This window comes from Euphorbia lathyris, chromosome 4 (genome assembly GCF_963576675.1).
Source record: "Euphorbia lathyris chromosome 4, ddEupLath1.1, whole genome shotgun sequence".
NCBI lineage: Eukaryota > Viridiplantae > Streptophyta > Magnoliopsida > Malpighiales > Euphorbiaceae > Euphorbia > Euphorbia lathyris.
Genome location: NC_088913.1, coordinates 8,381,336 through 8,399,061, shown reverse-complemented (window position 1 = coordinate 8,399,061; position 17,726 = coordinate 8,381,336). Strand labels below are relative to the sequence as shown.

General features: G+C 33.7%; 2 long non-coding RNA genes across 2 annotated transcripts; both read left to right on the top strand.

Annotated features, from left to right (window-relative positions):
* Positions 1-1,323: 1,323 nt before the first annotated feature.
* Positions 1,324-3,570, top strand: LOC136225520 (uncharacterized). Its single transcript, XR_010687141.1, has 3 exons — positions 1,324-1,381; positions 1,550-1,629; positions 2,683-3,570. It is a non-coding gene; the product is annotated as an uncharacterized lncRNA (long non-coding RNA).
* Positions 3,571-3,743: 173 nt separating this feature from the next.
* LOC136227558 (uncharacterized) lies at positions 3,744-12,118 on the top strand. The gene is made up of 3 exons (XR_010688126.1): positions 3,744-3,823; positions 3,992-4,045; positions 9,990-12,118. It is a non-coding gene; the product is annotated as an uncharacterized lncRNA (long non-coding RNA).
* The last annotated feature ends 5,608 nt before the right edge of the window (positions 12,119-17,726 follow it).

The following is a 17,726-nucleotide window of genomic DNA, read 5'->3' as shown; positions in this document are numbered from 1 at the left end:
GTTATTAATGTATCACACTATAATCGGGTAATTTTTTGAACCTTCTAAATGTCAAATTTAATTCAATAATCATTGTGGAATAAATGGTTTAACCATTCTATGAGTTTCCTCAATTTTATGTTTATAAAGAAAATGTAACGATAGAAAATGTCACTAGTTTTCCATATATTAAGTACCTTGTCCTAACCTTTTCTTCTCTTTTATCTCTAGGAATATTGTAATTTCCTTCAGCTGACCAATTTTGGAGACAACTACTAGAATTTCAATAGGAATGTCTTTTATTGTTTGTCATCACATCTAAAGACTATAAAGATCACTGGTTGTCCAGATAAGGATTTGTTAATCTTTATTGAATTTCTACTCAAGAATGCAAAAGTGTTAGAGAAGATGGTGTTAGAATTTGAAGATCATGTAACCACTTTTGAGCTCAAAGCATTAGAAAAACGATTGATGAGGTTGCGAAGATGTTCTAAAAATACCATTATTGAGGTTATACTCAGAAAGTAAATATTGAAGATTTTAGAGGTTTTTGTGGTTCATTAGTAACTTGCTTTTATAAACTAAATTGGACTTGATTTTGTTGACATTTGGTAATGATGTTAATGTTTTAATGACTGTTTGGATGTTGATTGTTAAACTTTTTCTTCATGTCATTTTTTCAATTAGTACACTATGTAAAATGTTTAAATGGTTTGTAGGTGATCATTATTTTTAATTTGGTACTGAATGGTTAAATCAAATGTATTTTAGATATTATTTTAAAAATATTACACTCTTAAGAAAACCATGTATACAACTAACTATATAAGTCTGATTTCTTGTTCTGTTCCCATTACTATGTAGCAACAAGTAAAATTCCGTCTTTAATGTTGTTATTCCAATTTAGTATGTCATTGCAATTTCAACTAGAAGTCTGAAAGAAAATAGATTAGAAGTTGAGTAGACAGAAAGGAAAGCATATATGATTATTGACAGTTTGATTTCTGCACTACAAGAAAAACAAACAATAGTGAGGAAAAAATAATGAGTGGGGAGAAAATCGCTCATTAAAAGCATACTTTTTATACTTTTAATGGGTGGAAATAAAAACTGGTAACTATTAGTCTTAAAAAACTTAACTTTACTCAATTTTCTAATGTTACGCTCATTATAGGTGCTAACTTTTTGAGCGGGATACATTCCCACCCAAACAAAACCTAACTGCAGTCCACCTCTGTGCTCCACGAAACTACCGCTCTCTCCCTCTCTCTCGCCTCTCTCTTTCATTAGCTCTGGAAATCATTCTCTTATACCGATTAGCTCTAGGAACCATACTCGTCCACCACTATTTTCATATTTCGGTCAATTTGACAAACCCCACAATCGACTGGAACAAGAATCGGTAAGCTCCATTTTGTTTGAGATTGTTGCCCTGGGTACTCTTTTCCTCAAAATCAGAGTTTCTCTAGTTTGCAAATTAAGTAGAAGTTTCCTATGCTTGCTTTCCTTTTTTTTTGTTCGACTTTGTTAGACTTTTGCTAACAATATGTTTGTTTGAACAATTTTACAGATACAATCTTTCAATTTTGGGGCTTTGAATTAATTACTTGAACCCTCTTGTGCAGTACAAAGAGAAGCATCGTTATATGGGTGGGTTTCTCTGAAATATGTTTTACTTTGTAAAAGTTTTCATGAATTTCAATTGCACAGATAGGCATTAGGACTGAATTTCAATCTTGTCTGTGTCTTGGAATGACTCTGTATGATGAATTAAACTTTTCCAATGATGAGAATTGAGAAGAATTAATAATTTCCCCGCAAATTAATATCAATTCCCTTGTCCTTATTGGATATACTTCTATTGATATAGTGAAATTTATTTTAATTTGTATATGAGGAGAAAGACAGTAAATTTAAGCACTTTTATTCTTCACTCTTATAACTTGCCTTTTATTTCACTAATTAGAAGAATTATTATTTGAATAAAACTAGGAAGAGTATAGTACCATTTCATACTTGAATACTAAGTTTGGCATAGAAAATTCCTAATACAGACACTGTAAAATGAATGAGAAGCAAACCATACTAGTGTGTCAAATGGGTGCACATAGTCCTTTCCTCTTGATTTCACTTGCTTTCACTGAGCCTGGCCTTTCTTTTCTCAATAAAGTAAAACACAAACAAGGGTATGACAGAGAAAGCACTGAAGCAAACAGAGGCAATATCAACGGAGACATGACGGCCGGTGATGGCCTTGACCTCCAAGAGTTTTTCTGTTTCATGAGTATAGGTATTCTGACCATAAGCAACCTCATGTTTATCAAAGTTGAAAGCATAGACACATACGAAGTACGTAGCAGACGGCACACCATGCTCAATAGTCCATGTGTAACTTTAGTTCTTGTTTGAAGAAGTGTAAGGCATATTAACGATTTTGAATTGGCAAGTCTTGTCCTTAGATAGACGATCCTCTGTTTTTCTCCATGAAACTGGTGTATACGTGTCATTTAAATAATAGAGAACTCAATTGATTCGATGTAGCTGTCAAGTGGTTCCTCCTAAAGAATAGTTCACAGTCCCGGCTCTGCTTCACTCTTCCTCTCGTTTATTCTTCGTAATTGCTGTTAATGTTTGACTTTCTCTAATTCTTTTTGGATATTTGAATTCGAGTTGTGAATAATTTTCTAAATTTCTCTTTAGCAGATTTTGAGAGCGTATTTCGTGAGAGACGAGGGCTCGATCTCACTTGGATTATCGAACCCACCTGGTCTCTTTATTGGATCCTTAGCTCTAACTTTGATTGCTGCACCGTTGTCCACGCTTTTTTCTCTCTTGGTCTAAGTTGTCTAAAGCTAAGGTACTTGGATTACATTTTATAGCTCTTAAATGCTTCAAATATTATTATATAGATAATGTACATGAAATTATTATAATCTTCTGCTGAATTTAACTTCTTTTAGTACTGGATTCTCTGTTTTTCCAATAGAAATATTTGATACACTTGTTTTTCTATTTTTAGTCTGTTAGTTGGTGTTATTGAAATTTTAGGTTTTACTTTTGATGCACAAATTTTTTTAGTATATCACTTGTTATGTTCTTCTTTCTACGGCATTCTTCATCATTTGGAATATTTCCACAAGCTAAGGTAGTTTCATCTGAGAAATTGAGTCTTTAATCCAAGTTTTTATTGTAAATTCAATCATCATTATTAGGTGTCTAATTAATACTTAAATGCCTAGTGTGCAGTGTCTGTATCCACTTAATTGAAGAAGGATTTACAAGTTAATAGCAGTAAGAATGGCTGTCCTGCAGATTCTAGCAGTGAATATCTTTTTGCAATTCGTTACGCTTCAATTAATTTAGTTTGCCATTGGATATTCGAACTTAGTGATTGGTGTGAATTATTGTTATTTAAGGTTAGAATTCTGATTTGGCAATTTGAGTTATTGAATTGATTGATTGGAATATTTGAGAAATTTTGTTGATTAATGCAATTAGGTTGAGCATATGATGAACTATTATTTTAAGCCTAGTTCTAGTATAGTTTATTAGTTGAGATTAATGTTACAATTCTGCTTTTGGCAATTTCAATTCCTAGTTAAAGTTGAGTTCACTAGTTGAGATTTAATGTTGAAATTCGAAAATCCTTTTTCAATAAATGCTTTTTTGCTTGTTAAGGTGGTGAATTTCTCTTCAAAAATCATACTTTAAAAGCCTTTTCTAAGTTGGTGATAATACACTCTGTTTCTAATTTCTGCAGTGGACAAATTCCTTTCAAATTGATTTGCAATATTACACAAGAACTCGTGATTATACTGATATTCATCTCCTCGGTTGTGGCCTAGTAAGTTGGACTCTTAATTTTTTTTTTTTGTCTATTCTTTCTTCTCATTGTGTTAGTGGATATTCAATGCTTCTATTCTGCTATTTATTTATATTATTCAAAAGGTTAGTAATTGGAAAGAGTATATATCGCTCGGTCATTAAAGTAGTTTACTATTGTTAATTACAGCTGCACAGGGAAACTTGAGCGGCATATATCTGATTGAGAAAACTTTAGCTATATGTAAGACATTCCAAGCTTCCAAGCATATATCATACAAAAGCTTTTTTATACCGCATATTCACCGACTGATACCACCTTTGTCACGACCCAAACTAGGCCATGACCGGCGCATAAATTAAGTAATCTTTAATCTATGCTAGCCTTAATTCTGAACTAATAGAAGTCATCTCGATTACATCAATAAACCTTAAAAAAATCAAACTATTCAAGTCCAATCTTAATAATCAAAAGTCTCCAAAAATAAGATAAAGCTAAATCATTAAGTAGTCTCTTTCACATCAATCCAAGGGTTACCTCACGAACAGGGACCTTAATCTGAAAAAGAAATATTCAACGTGGTATTAGATTTTCGTCTATACGAGTGAAAACCTCAGTGAGCAGTAGTTATAGCACACGGCAAAAAGGAACATGCAGACAGGCTGATACTTTTAAATTATGACAAATATAGTTTCAAATATAGTATTCAAAATCAGTTAAACAAAACGGTCAATATTAGATAATCAAATCAAAGTACTGGTAATCAATTGTCAAAGATAATACTGAAGCCTTTCAAAATATCAAATATTAGAATAATCAGAAAATAAGACAGAACCTTTAAAAACACATGGTACAGTGTAACAGAGTGGTGGTACTGCACACCACTAGGGCCAGATAAATGGTAAGCGCTACCAATAACAGATACAAATAATAATCGCCTTCACCGATCTTATGCATGATTCTAATGCTGACACAACTGACGACAAACTGACAACTGACAACCTGACTCAAAGACAAATGCAAGGACCTAATGTTATGAAGATCGGTGAGGGGCCAGATAACAGATACATATATACTGAGCACTTGTACCAGTTTGAAAACATATAGTATACATATATAAATCAGGTCTGTTCCCGGAATATACGCTCTAATACTAAGGATATTTAGTAAACATGAGGTTTAAGCTATAAGTTCGAGCAGACACGAGGCTATGAGTGTTCGATTTAATCAACTTGCGGATTATCGTAATTTCCTATTGGTTCAATGGAAATGAGAAAAATAAATTAACCAATCTTAATTAAATCAACACTAGTGGAAGCAATTAAAATTCATGGAAGAAGGTAGTAAATCTTCTGCACTTTAGCATATTCGGATACTACTGCTAAAACCCATAACATAACTATTGGTAAAAAAAAAATAAGTCAATAAATAATAAGAGAAAACCCAACTCCATCACTATAATTTATATGTTTCAATATAGTTTAAATAGGTAGAAAGAGTTTGGAAAGAGTTGTATTATATATATATATAATATATTCTAAATGGGTATGATAGCTAGGTAGGAATGATGAAATGTTTCCTGGACAATGTAGAGACATGTTAAATCAAAGGTTTGAAACTTCCACTTCATTTTCCATTTTCCAAGATATAAAATATTCATAGTATTATATATATTTTTTTGAAGACCCACAAAGAAAATGGATAAAAAAACCTCCACTCACAATTGAAAATAATCAATTCATAGCATTAGATCCTATATAGGTTTTATTTTATTTTTTTAAAACAATAGAACTTACCTTACAAAGATGGAGTGGCCTTGGGAAGAAGAAAATCTTTCTTCGAACTTGAATCAGGGAAGAAGATTTTTTATCAATGCAGTCTACGAAGGAAGACAACGGCGGCAAAAGAAGAAAAAGATAGTTTTCTTTTCTTTTCTTTTTAGTGTAGAAGTAGGTTTACTTTCTTTTTGCGAGGGCTTTGGTTTTTTTTTTTTTTTTTTTATAAATCACTAAGTTATAAAATATATCATTTATAAAAAAAAACTTTATAAACTGTAAAATATATATAATTTGGTATTTTTAATTCATGTAACAAAATTTTTAAAAAAATACGTTTGGCTCAAGACAGGGTTATTACATTCTTCCCCCCTAAGAAAAATTCGGTCCCCGAATTTAAATTACTAGGACACTAACCTGAACTGTCAAATAAATGAGGATATATAACTCGCATCTCAGATTCAGTCTTCCAAGTGGCTTCACTATTAGAGTGGTTTTGCCACAGAACTTTAACTAAAGGAACTTCTTTGGACCGTAGCTTGCAGACTTGGCTATCTAAGATCTTTATTGGTTGCTCGTCATATGACAAGTCATCTCTAACTTGAATAGTTTATGCAACTGCACCAATCCTTTCAAGAATCTCAAACGGGCCTACATAACGCGGACTCAATTTTCCTTTGTTGCCAAACCGCATGATCCCTTTCATCGGAGAGACCTTCAGAAACACATGATCATCGATCGGAAATTCTACATTCTTGCGTCTCGGATCAACATAACTCTTTTGCCTACTCTGAGCTGTTAAGAGTCTATCACGGATAACACGAACTTTATCTGAAGTCAACTGTATCAACTCAGGTCTAGTGAGTCTCCTTTCTCCAACCTCATCCCAACAAATCGGCGACCGACACTTACGACCATACAAAGCTTCATAAGGTGCCATCTCAATGCTAGCCTGATAGCTATTGTTATAAGCAAACTCTACCAAAGGCAAATGATGATCCCAATTTTGGTCAAAATCAAAAATACAAGCTCGAAGCATATCCTCTAAAGTCTAAATAGTCCTTTCGGACTGTCCGTCCGTCTGAGGATGAAAAGCGGTGTTAAACTGAAGTTTTGTACCAAGTGCTTCTTGAAATTTCTTCCAGAACCGAGAAGTGAATTGAGTACCACGATCTGACACAATAGACTGGAACTCCATGAAGTCTGACAATCTCATCAATGTATAACTGAGCAAGCTTAGAGAAATCATAAGTTGTCTTCACATGAAGAAAATAAGCAGACTTAGTTAAACGGTCGACTATCACCCAAATGGAATCGTACCCTCCCCTAGTGCGAGGCAATCCTACCACGAAGTCCATAGCAATATTCTCCCACTTCCACTCAGGAATGGGTAGTGGTTGAAGCAACCCAGACGGTCTCTGATGTTCTGCCTTTACTTGTTGGCAAGTAAGGCATTTAGCAACAAAGTCTGCAACATCTCTCTTTATTCCACTCCACCAGTATAACTCCTTTAAATCTCTATACATCTTAGTGGAACCAGGATGAACTGTATAAGCTGAACAATGTGCTTCCTCCAAAATTTCCCTTTTTAAATCATCAATATCAGGAACACACAGTCTAGTCCCATAACGAAGAACTTCATCATCACCAATCACGAAGTCCTGAACCTTACCCTGACAAACACCATCCCTAACTTTACACAATTGAGGATCTTCTTATTGGGCTGCCTTGATTCTATCTAATAGAATAGGTCTAACACGAAAATGAGCTACTAACACTTCAGATGTTGCCTCAAATTTTACTCCTTGATCAAACAATTCATGAATGTCACTAATCAAAGGTCTCCTCACTACGGAAAGATGAGCTAAGCTACCTAGAGATTTCCTACATAACGCATCTGCTACAACGTTTGCTTTCCCTGGATGGTACTGAATTGTGCAATCATAATCCTTGAGAAACCACCCATCTTCTCTGCCTCAGATTCAAATCACGCTGATCAAAGATGTACTTGAGACTTTTATGGTCAGTGAAAATCTCACATGTCTCCCCATACGCGCGAGAATATCAAATGTGTAATCCTTGAGAAACTCCACCCATCTTCTCTGCCTCAGATTCAATTTATGACATTTCACATTTCTAATATAAATCAACCCTTACGCGCGAGAATATCAAATGTGTAATTTTCGCATATCATCATCATCTCTAAAGAAAACATATTTCTTTTATGGCCAAGTCTTTAAAATTCAAACCAATTTTTTTTTTTAGACTTTCGTTGTGGCTTACACGTTGCCACTGGTACAAGTAGGTCTATTGCCTCTGAAGTGACCGTGTTCTTATAACCGGATGTATCTTCAATTAGCACATGTACCAACACATGCCAAAAGGCAATTAATCTGTTTAAACAAACAGAACAAGACAGTAATTGACAACTTTTCCTTCCTGGAATTCCAAACAAACGAAGTTAGAATCGGAAACTTATAATTTGTTTAAACAAACAGATACATAACTGATAATGAACAAAAATACAAACTATTAATGTAAAGTTGTCCTCCAATCTGTCCCAGTATAATATTTCAATTATACTTTGTTTGTCAATACAGTCTATCAAAATTTTCCTGTACGTCTCTTTGGAAAAATTGAAAACAATAATATCAACTTCAATGGATTTGATTAGAAGGACATTTCGTGATCATAATTTCTTCTTCTCTTTTTGATGTTCTCCTAATTTACCATAAAACTAGAAAGTAGGCCAAGTTTTGTAAAAAAACAAAATAACCATAGCGGGCACCATAAAGACAAATGAAAAAAATATTATTAGGAATAGCAATTATAATTTGAATGCATGCACCAGCAAAAAAAGCATTTATAATAATTCCTTGTAAGTAATCAAATTTCTGATAAACCAAGGGCATAAATCAATCAAGCTTGCTCACAAAAGAACCATTTCCTGGTTCGTTTTTGTCATTCACCCATTTCTCAAACATCAAACCTCTCTATTTTGACTAATGCCTGAGATTCTATGAAATATATACTAACAAATATGCAGTCGGTTTGAATAACAAATGTATAACATATACTGTATTTTCAAAAGAAGAACACTTCTTTCAGTCTTAAAGAATGTTAGACACTTAAGAAAACAATTATCTGTTTCTGTCAAATTCATTCCAAATAATACTTATGTGTGTTTTTGAAAATCACATAAAAAATAAAACTTCTGTCTTAAGAATGTTAGACAAACGATTACATCTGTCTTAAAAATGTTAGATGTGATTAACCAAAGAACAAATCAAATACAGAAAAAACATACAAACACTAAAACTAGAATTAAAAGAAAAGAGTTAGACAAATCTGAGACAGATGTCGCTATTGACGATCGTCTCCCAGGATACAACAGATTACGCGAGCGAACTCAACCGTGTGACTGATATATAATTTATTCAAAAAATTTCAACAATAATTTATCTACATTAGGTCCAACATCCATCGTATTTTTGGAAGTCATTAAGTTTCATCATATGGTGACCCCAACACCATATTATTTTTAAAGGTAAATAATTTATTAGTCTCCACCTTTTTATGTAACATACTATTTGGTCTCTTTATTTTGAAAAACATATTATAAGGTCCCTAATTTTTATCAATATTCACCATTTGGTCATTTTGTCTATTTTTTTTAGATTTTTGACCAAACTATAATATTGCAAAATGACCATGTTACTCTGTTATTTTCCGTCTATCTATTTATGTCAAAAATAATGGTTAAAAGTAAAAATAATAATTAGATAGAAGGACCAAAGGGTTAACAGTGTGTTTTTGAAAATAAAGGGACTAAACAATGTGTTAGGTAAAAAGTAGGGACTAATAAATTATTTAGCCTATTTATAATGATGGTGAACTCATTTGAAATGTTTTTAATCCTAAAATGGTACTCCCTCCATTCTCAAATAAGTGTAATTTTAGATAATTATTTTTGTTTTTATTTAAGTGTCGTTTTTGTTTTTCAATAAAATTTAGTATAATATTTTTTCTAAGCATTTAAATTTTGCCTTGATTTATGTGGTTTTTTAAACTTTCAAAGTTTCTTCTCCAATCATTTTAGGAGAGAGAATTTTTATTTAGTTAATCCACCTAAATTTATTAATTTAAGTATATATTAATTGTGTTTGTTAATTTGTGTGAAAATTCTAAAATGACACTTATTTGAGAATGGATAGAGTATTTTACATCAAACATCATGCGCCTATACACCTCAAATTTTTGGTTTGTCCTTTTACTCATCTTGTAGCTTATATATAAGCTGTTGTTATTTGCTTTTAAGGCATAAGTGAATATATTATAGATCATATTTCTCAACATTGCAAATATTTTGCTCTTGACTCAACAATAGATAATCAGAAAAAAGTTCAGTGCAGCAACGAAGCAAAGGAGTTTTTTTATGAATTTATCAATGAGGACGATGGGAATAGTGGTGACTTTGCCAACATAACTCACCTGAGTGCATTGGCGATGTAGGAATCGGTGTCCCAGATCCCAAACTTGTAATAATCTGTCACCAAAAATCAGATTTGTCACAACTTCTAATAATAACGACATATCCATTTATTGCAATGGAAACAGAACAATAGAGAGTAGCATTTTACATTTAAAAAAAAACAAATGTTCATCTAAAAAACATTTAAACATTTAACCTCAGCATACAAAATGACATGAAGAAACGTTAGAGCCTAAATAGCTTAACGCTGCTAATTAAAATCACTAAACCATAATCATCATCCAAATAGTCCTTAATTAAAACATTATCATCATTACCAAATGTCAACAAAATGCCACAATCAACTTCAATTTAGTTTATAGAAGTAATCAATATAACTAATGAACCACAAAAAGATCAAAAAAACCCTTCCATATCTACTTAGAGTGTAGCAACTCAATAATGGCATTTTTGGAACATCTTGGCAACCTTATAACTTCAACAACAGCTTCAGCCACTTGTGAATTTTGACAATCCATTCTATATAAATAGAACTTGAAAGGATATGTCATTTCACGAACAAACACGACTGTACACGGACTGACACGACTGTTTACGTACGAATACGACTGTTCACGAAGGACACGACAGTTCATGAAAGGAGGTGTTTGTTGGTATTAAAATTAATATATAATTTTATTCAAAATTTTCCAACAAATAATCTGTCACCAAACATCAGATTTGTCATAACTTCTAGAAATAACGACATATCCATATATAGCAACCGAAATAGAACAATAGAGAGCGGCATTTTGCATTGAAGTAAAAAACATAACAGATATTTAATACCAAATTAAAAATGAATATTAATCTACAAAGCATTTAAACATTCAACCTCAACATACAGTACTAATTCAAAAAATGACATGAAGAAACATTAGAGCCTAAATAGCTTAACACTGCTAATTAAAATCACTAAACCATAATCATCATCCATATAGTCCTTAAAAAACTTCATTTTAGTTTATAGAAGTAATCAATATAACTAATGAACCACAAAAAGATCAAAAAACCCTTGCATGTCTACTTAGGGTGTAGCAACTCAATAATGGCATTTTTGGAACATCTTGGCAACCTTATCAATCTTTGTTCCAAAGCTTCGAGTTCAAAAGTTGTTACACATCTTCCAATTTGACTACCATCTTTTCCAACACTCTTGCATTCTTGAGTAGAAATTCAACAAACAATAACACAACCTCATCTGGACAGCCAATGATTATAATAGCCTTTAGATGCGATGATAAACAATCAAAGACAGTCGTATTGGAATTCCAGTAGTTTTCTCCAAAATCAGTCGTATTGGGGAAATTATCATATATCTAAAGATGAAACAAAAAAAATTGTTACGACAATGTACTTCTTTTATGAAAACTCATGAAATTAACATATTAAAACATTTTCTATTGTTCCTTTTGCTTTATAAACATAAAATAGAGAAAACTCACCAAATGTCAACCATTTAATCCACAATAATACTTGAATTAAATTTGACAACTAGAATTAAAAGGTTGCAAAAATTACCCGATCATAATGCCAAACACTAATAGCTAATTTCTCAAGCACATGTGAACTACGAAGTAGACTTGCAATTCCAAATCTCGGGTTCATCGTACTAGGATAATCCAAAATCAAGCATTTGATGTTTAACACAGGTAAAGACGGATATCCCATGGAAACTAATTTGAGAGAACCTGCAACCATAATGTGGAATAAAAAATTCACTAAAGAATATACTTCATTGTTAAATTTAAACATAATGTGGAATAAAAAAGGATGAAATGTTTTGTCAAAAAAAAAGGATGAAATGTTTTTTATTCTTTATAACTTACCTTCATAAAGGATCTCCCAAGTGTTAACTGTTTGATATGCCGAAGCTGTTGAAGAATGTCTTTAATCCAACTTTTATGAATTTCTTGATCTGAAATTTTATACTCCTCCTGACCGTAAAACTGGGGACCGTAAAAATCAATAGTAGCACAAAATAAAGATGACAGATTCAGTAATTTAACAGTTCTAACTGGTCCCAAACTATTAAGAATAATCAGTTTTTCAAGCTTTGGACATGAAATTACAACATCAGAAACAGGTCCTATAACCAATCTTTTGAAAGATTCAGAAGCAATAACCAGCCGTGAAATCCCATCACAGTTTATTAATTCAAATGATTCCAGTAACAAACAACCAGCCACAACATTTTCAATCACTTGAGTAACCAGCTTTGAATCACATGTAAAAGTCACAATATTAAGATTCAAAGATAATTCCTCAAGCTTTGAACATGATATTTCGAAAGCTGAAATAAAAACAGTCATTATCAGAAAATCTCACACCCGCATTATGATGACAGAGAATTCTTTTCAAAGATTTGGAAACAATAATCAGCTTATCAAACTCATAAAGACTGTCAATCAATTCTAACGATTTGAGCAACGGACTGACAGAGAGAATATGTTCCATCGCTTGATCAGGCAACTTACAAGAAACCATAGCCAATTCTGTGAGGCATTCCCAATTTACCTTTCCATTAGGCATAAAAGTACAATTTTGGGTTGTTAATTTAACAAGTGAAGCACTGTTGAAAAGGAATTCCGGCAACGTGTATTCTCCCAATAAAGTCAAGCCTAAGTCCTCCACATACTTTCTTGTTGCAAAACGGATTATAGCATCAATCTGAGGATCCTTGTCATCGCTACAAGGATGATCAATGTGGAATTTTTTGATCTTAGAGCAGTTGTGGAGATTTAAGGTATTGTCAATGATACTAAGGGAGTTTTCAGTAGATATACCAGTGTAATGGAAGATGAGAACTGGAACACTAGTCCATTGATTCTGCCAGCATTTTGATAGAATTCCAGTTCGAATAACTTCTTTTGTTGACGGCAAAAAAGAGAGGATATGGTGAACGAGACAATCTGGCAAATCACTGATTCGGTCTAGATTCTCCGGCTCCACCTTCAACCTTTTGCTTCCCATTTCGACTCAGAAGATGTACTTAACTAAACCTATGTTGCTTTGGAAGAAGATGGAACCAGGCCATATATATATATATAATACAATGTGTGTGTCTCTTTGAGTCCCCTGAAATTTGAAAATTATTGTGCCACTTCGAGCTCCGTGTAGTTCATAATTACTCATTAGGCATTAAATGTAACCAAAAAAAAAATTAATTGTATTATTATTTTTTATGTTATCATCAAGTTTTTTTTTTTTTAAAGAATGTTTCTTCTTTTTAATTTAGAAATATTTTCAAATTTTAATAAAATAGCTAAATTTTCAATTGATTAAATTGGAATAATCAAATCAACTAAATCTATTCTTAATAGTCAATTCTACATTTATCAAAGTATAAAGAATCCTTACCATTTCAACATATATTAGGGAAACAAAATTACCCTTTTATTTATTTTTTAATATGAAAGTAATAAATTATCTTTAATTATATAAATAAATAAATGTTTGTTTACACAATTTTCACCTCATATTCAAATAATAACACAACACATAAACCAAACAGACCTCAAATATGCATTGTATATTCTTGATATTCATATATTTGTCTATATTAATTAAAAAAAATTCTACTATTATTTTCTATTAAATTTTTATTATCATTTTTATTAATCTCTAATGTAATGTCTTTAAATTATAGATTACTACATTATGAATTTTTTATTTTTCAGAAAATGTATTTTTTTCATTTCATCCATAAAATTTATTGGATAAAATAAATACTTTTGTAATTTTATATAATTGTACTCCTATTTTTTAATTATTAAAATATTTTTCATTCACGTTTTAATAAATAATATAATTATATAAAACTTAATAAATAAATTAGTTAATATTGAAGAGATTATGATTATATAGAAAAAAATACGTTAAAATTGGAAAATTAAATGTTATTATTAAAACATATAGTACACAATAATTTAGTACAATATTTTAAAGTTTATTTAGTTTAATTTAGAATGAAAGTGTACGTTGATAGCTTGGGATGCAAGCTATTTATAGTCATGTAGTCGTAACCCTCAGTAACTAGAAAGTCTCCATTAATGCCTCATTAATGGCGGTTACTGGTCTTATTCATGTACGACCGTTAGCTAATTAATGGGTTATTAATTGTCTTTACGGGGATCTGCGTATTTACCCTCTGGGCGGATCGTGGCATAATGGCGGGTCTCCCATAGGGTTGACTATGGATAGCGTGTGGAGGAATCCCTACGATTCGCCTCTGTAGTAGCTTATGCGATACGCCATAGCTTTCTCGACTACTTGGATACGCGGTCGTTTTGGCTAATATCCATTTTGGTCCCGTAAATAATATCTCGATGTTATCAGAAGCCCCCTCTAAAGTTGCGTTGAAGTCCTTTAGGGCTTTTGATCTTCCTGTCGTGCCGTCAATAGTTGTCTAATTGATGGGTGCTCTGTTCCAGGCCATCCATCGAGTGGCAGGTGTCAGGGACGCACCGTTCGAGGTAAGTGGCGGTTTCCTTTTAAATTCTTTTTTCTCTCTCTTCCCCTTCACTTTGTCATTTGCTTCATTTTTTCCCTGCGTTTTTCTAGAGCTTTCTTCGTGTCAAGAACTTTGATTATTTGAAGCTTTCGACATTTCATGTAAGTTTATTCTTTCGTCTTGTTTTCTTTTTCATCTAGATTTTTATGAGTACCTCTTCTGGTTCTACCACTAAACTCTTCGGTGTGACCCATTCCTCTGACCCTTGATTTAGCTGGACTTCTTCTGAGAGTTCTGATTCCTCTGAGAGTATCCCTAGTTGCGATCTATCTGAGTTAAGGAATACGGTGAGGGAGTGTAGGAACCGTCGTCCCCGTTTAGTTAAAATTCAGAACTCTTCCACCGCTGCAGCTCGAATTGCTCCGGCGATAGACCCCAGGACCTTTTCCAGTATGTAGGCTTCCCCTTCGACTCCGATTAGAAAGAACAAGCCTCGCGCAGAGACCACTTCGTCTCGCATGAACGCCGCGGATCTTGCTGATTTGGCAGATCGATATCCATGGATTAAGAATTATGAGACTGAGTTGGCGGCTGCTCATCAGCGACCCGCCTGTCCCCCTAGGGGATTCCTTTCTGTGTACATGAGTCATGTGGAGAGAGGATTCCGCCTTCCTCTTCCCCGGATGATGAGAGAAATTTTGGACTACTTTGGGATCACCGTTTGCCAGCTGCATCCAAACGGCTAGTTGGACATAGCTTTAGATTGCTTTTTAGCTTCAAATTTGGGGGTAACCTGCACTCCTCGGGTCTTTCAATCTCTTCACAAGCCCTCAAAGCGCCAAACAGAATCTTTCAATACTTTCGTCAAATTCCAGGGTTATTCGCCCTTTAGCGATAAGATGTCGAACGTCCATTTTTGGGAGGAAAAGTTTTTCTTTGTCAAAGTGGCGGAGGGCGAATCTCTGGGATTCCCGTTGAACTGGAACTATAAGCCCCAACACATGGCTGGAGATCTGCGCATACTGACTGACCGTGATGAGAAAGTGGTGGGTCTTATGAAGAGTATTAAAACAGACTTCTGGACATACGGCGATGCTCTGGAATTCATGATGAATGACATTCCTTTAGTCCGTCGAGTGGGGACTGAGATTACTTACACGAAGTTTTACTCAATTTGATGAAGGTACTTTTATTCTTTCCTTGAACCTTGATTATTTTGTTGTTCCCTTGTCAGGGGTTTGTCTAAGGCCAGTCGCGCTCTTATAGAGAAGCGTAAAAAATAGAAGGCGTTAGAGGCCTAGAAAGATGCGCAGGTGGCGGATCCCAGTAAGAGCTCTGAGAAACACCCTTTAGTGGGAGCTGCGGATCCCCCCGTTAAGAAGAGGAGAATAGCCCCTGCTGGGCGGATGGAGATTCACCTGTTGCCATTCGAGGAGTGGTTCTGTATGCCCATAGGACAGGACATTCATTAGCTGATCCGCCCACTTTTTGTTATGCTCCCCCAGTCTCTTTTTAATACCTTTAACGATCGTTCGATTTGTAACTTCAGTCATTCCGTTGGATTGGGGGTAGTAAACAGAGGCGAACCTGTTCTGAATGCCTTGACTTTCGCAAAATGCTCTGAACTCTCCATAATCAGTAAAAAAAGGAAAAAATATAAAAGAAAAAAAAAAGAATATTTGGTTTAAAAATCCTAAATAGATTCTTTCACTACAAAAAAAACGTGGATTACCGGCGGACATTACCGGTGGATTCAATCGCGTTGCTGATTACCGGTGGAATAGCAGCGGAATTGATTACGCTGCAGATTACCGGCGGATCAGGGACGATATTGAAAAATGGTTGGTGAATATTAAGCTCAGCAGCGGATTCGTTGGTAAGGATATCCGCCGATAAAATTACCGGCCAATAATTTTACATACCGGCGGAATTCCGTCAGTATGAATAAAAAATAAAAAATAAAAAAATAATTATTTATTATTTATTATTATTATTATTTTAGAATAATCTATTCCTTTTTGGATTAGCGGGAATAGAAAATCATTCTCCCCCCTTTTTTTTCACGTGCTTTTTATTTCCCTTTTCATTTCCCTCCCAAACGACTGTACGTTTTCAACTAGTTGAGTCCTTTCCTCTTTCTCACCTCTCTCTCTCTCAAGCCTCTCCTCTTTCATGGAGAACACACAAGGTGCCAGACTTTTTCTCACTTAAGAACTAGCAAACCCTTTCTATTTGTTTCTCCATTTTTCATTCAACGGCTAATCCCTCACCCGTTTATATTGACCCATTGTTTTTTGGACACAGCAGCTGCGGCCTAGATTTCTCTACCATCAAGCTTTGGATTCTTCTTTGATTTAGGTGAGTGAACTTCTTAATCTTGACTGATTTTTCTTTGATTTGCTTTGATTTTGAATGGGTTTAAAGATTTTCCCCTTAATCTGAGATTTAGGGTTTATAGATTCACATAAAAGGTTGCTCAGCCCTCATGGTTCACTCCTAAAAGGCTGCTCCTTTTGTTTTAATCTTTCATTTTGTTTTTGGGTTTGTGTTTCAGTGTTGTTATTAGGTTGGGGGGGTGGGTTTCAAGGTTTTTGATAAAAAAAATGGAATCGTTCGTAACTCGCAGCGTAGAAGAAATAGAGTAATTAATTACGTAGAGTAATAAGATATGAGTTAATCTTGCTTTTCTTGAGCTTACTGAAGTAAGTTAATCTCACAACAGACAGCAAGAGAAGTCCCCTATTCGTTACCTAATTAATTCTCGGAAAGAAAGGTAATGGAAAGGAAGAAATGTAGTTTTTACTGGAAACCGGAACCCATAGCGTATGAACCTATTGGTAACGCTACTGACCCCATATCTCTTCCACCAGCCCTATAGCCTATTAAATCATAGGGTATTGCGTAGAGTAATAACACTACACCATAAAACCCCTAATGCAACCAAGTGAAATTGTTGGCTTAGACCCCTTTTTGAGTTGCAGTAGGTCAAAAATTGGCCTAACGCAACAAAATTCCAATTGTTGCGGATGCTCCTGTAGCATTATTTGCTAATGCAACAATTTGCAAAGAATAGCAACAATTAACAATTCTTGGATATTTTTTAATTATTTGCAACAAATTTTTGATTAAAGCAACAAATTTACAAAATAATGCAACATGTTATTA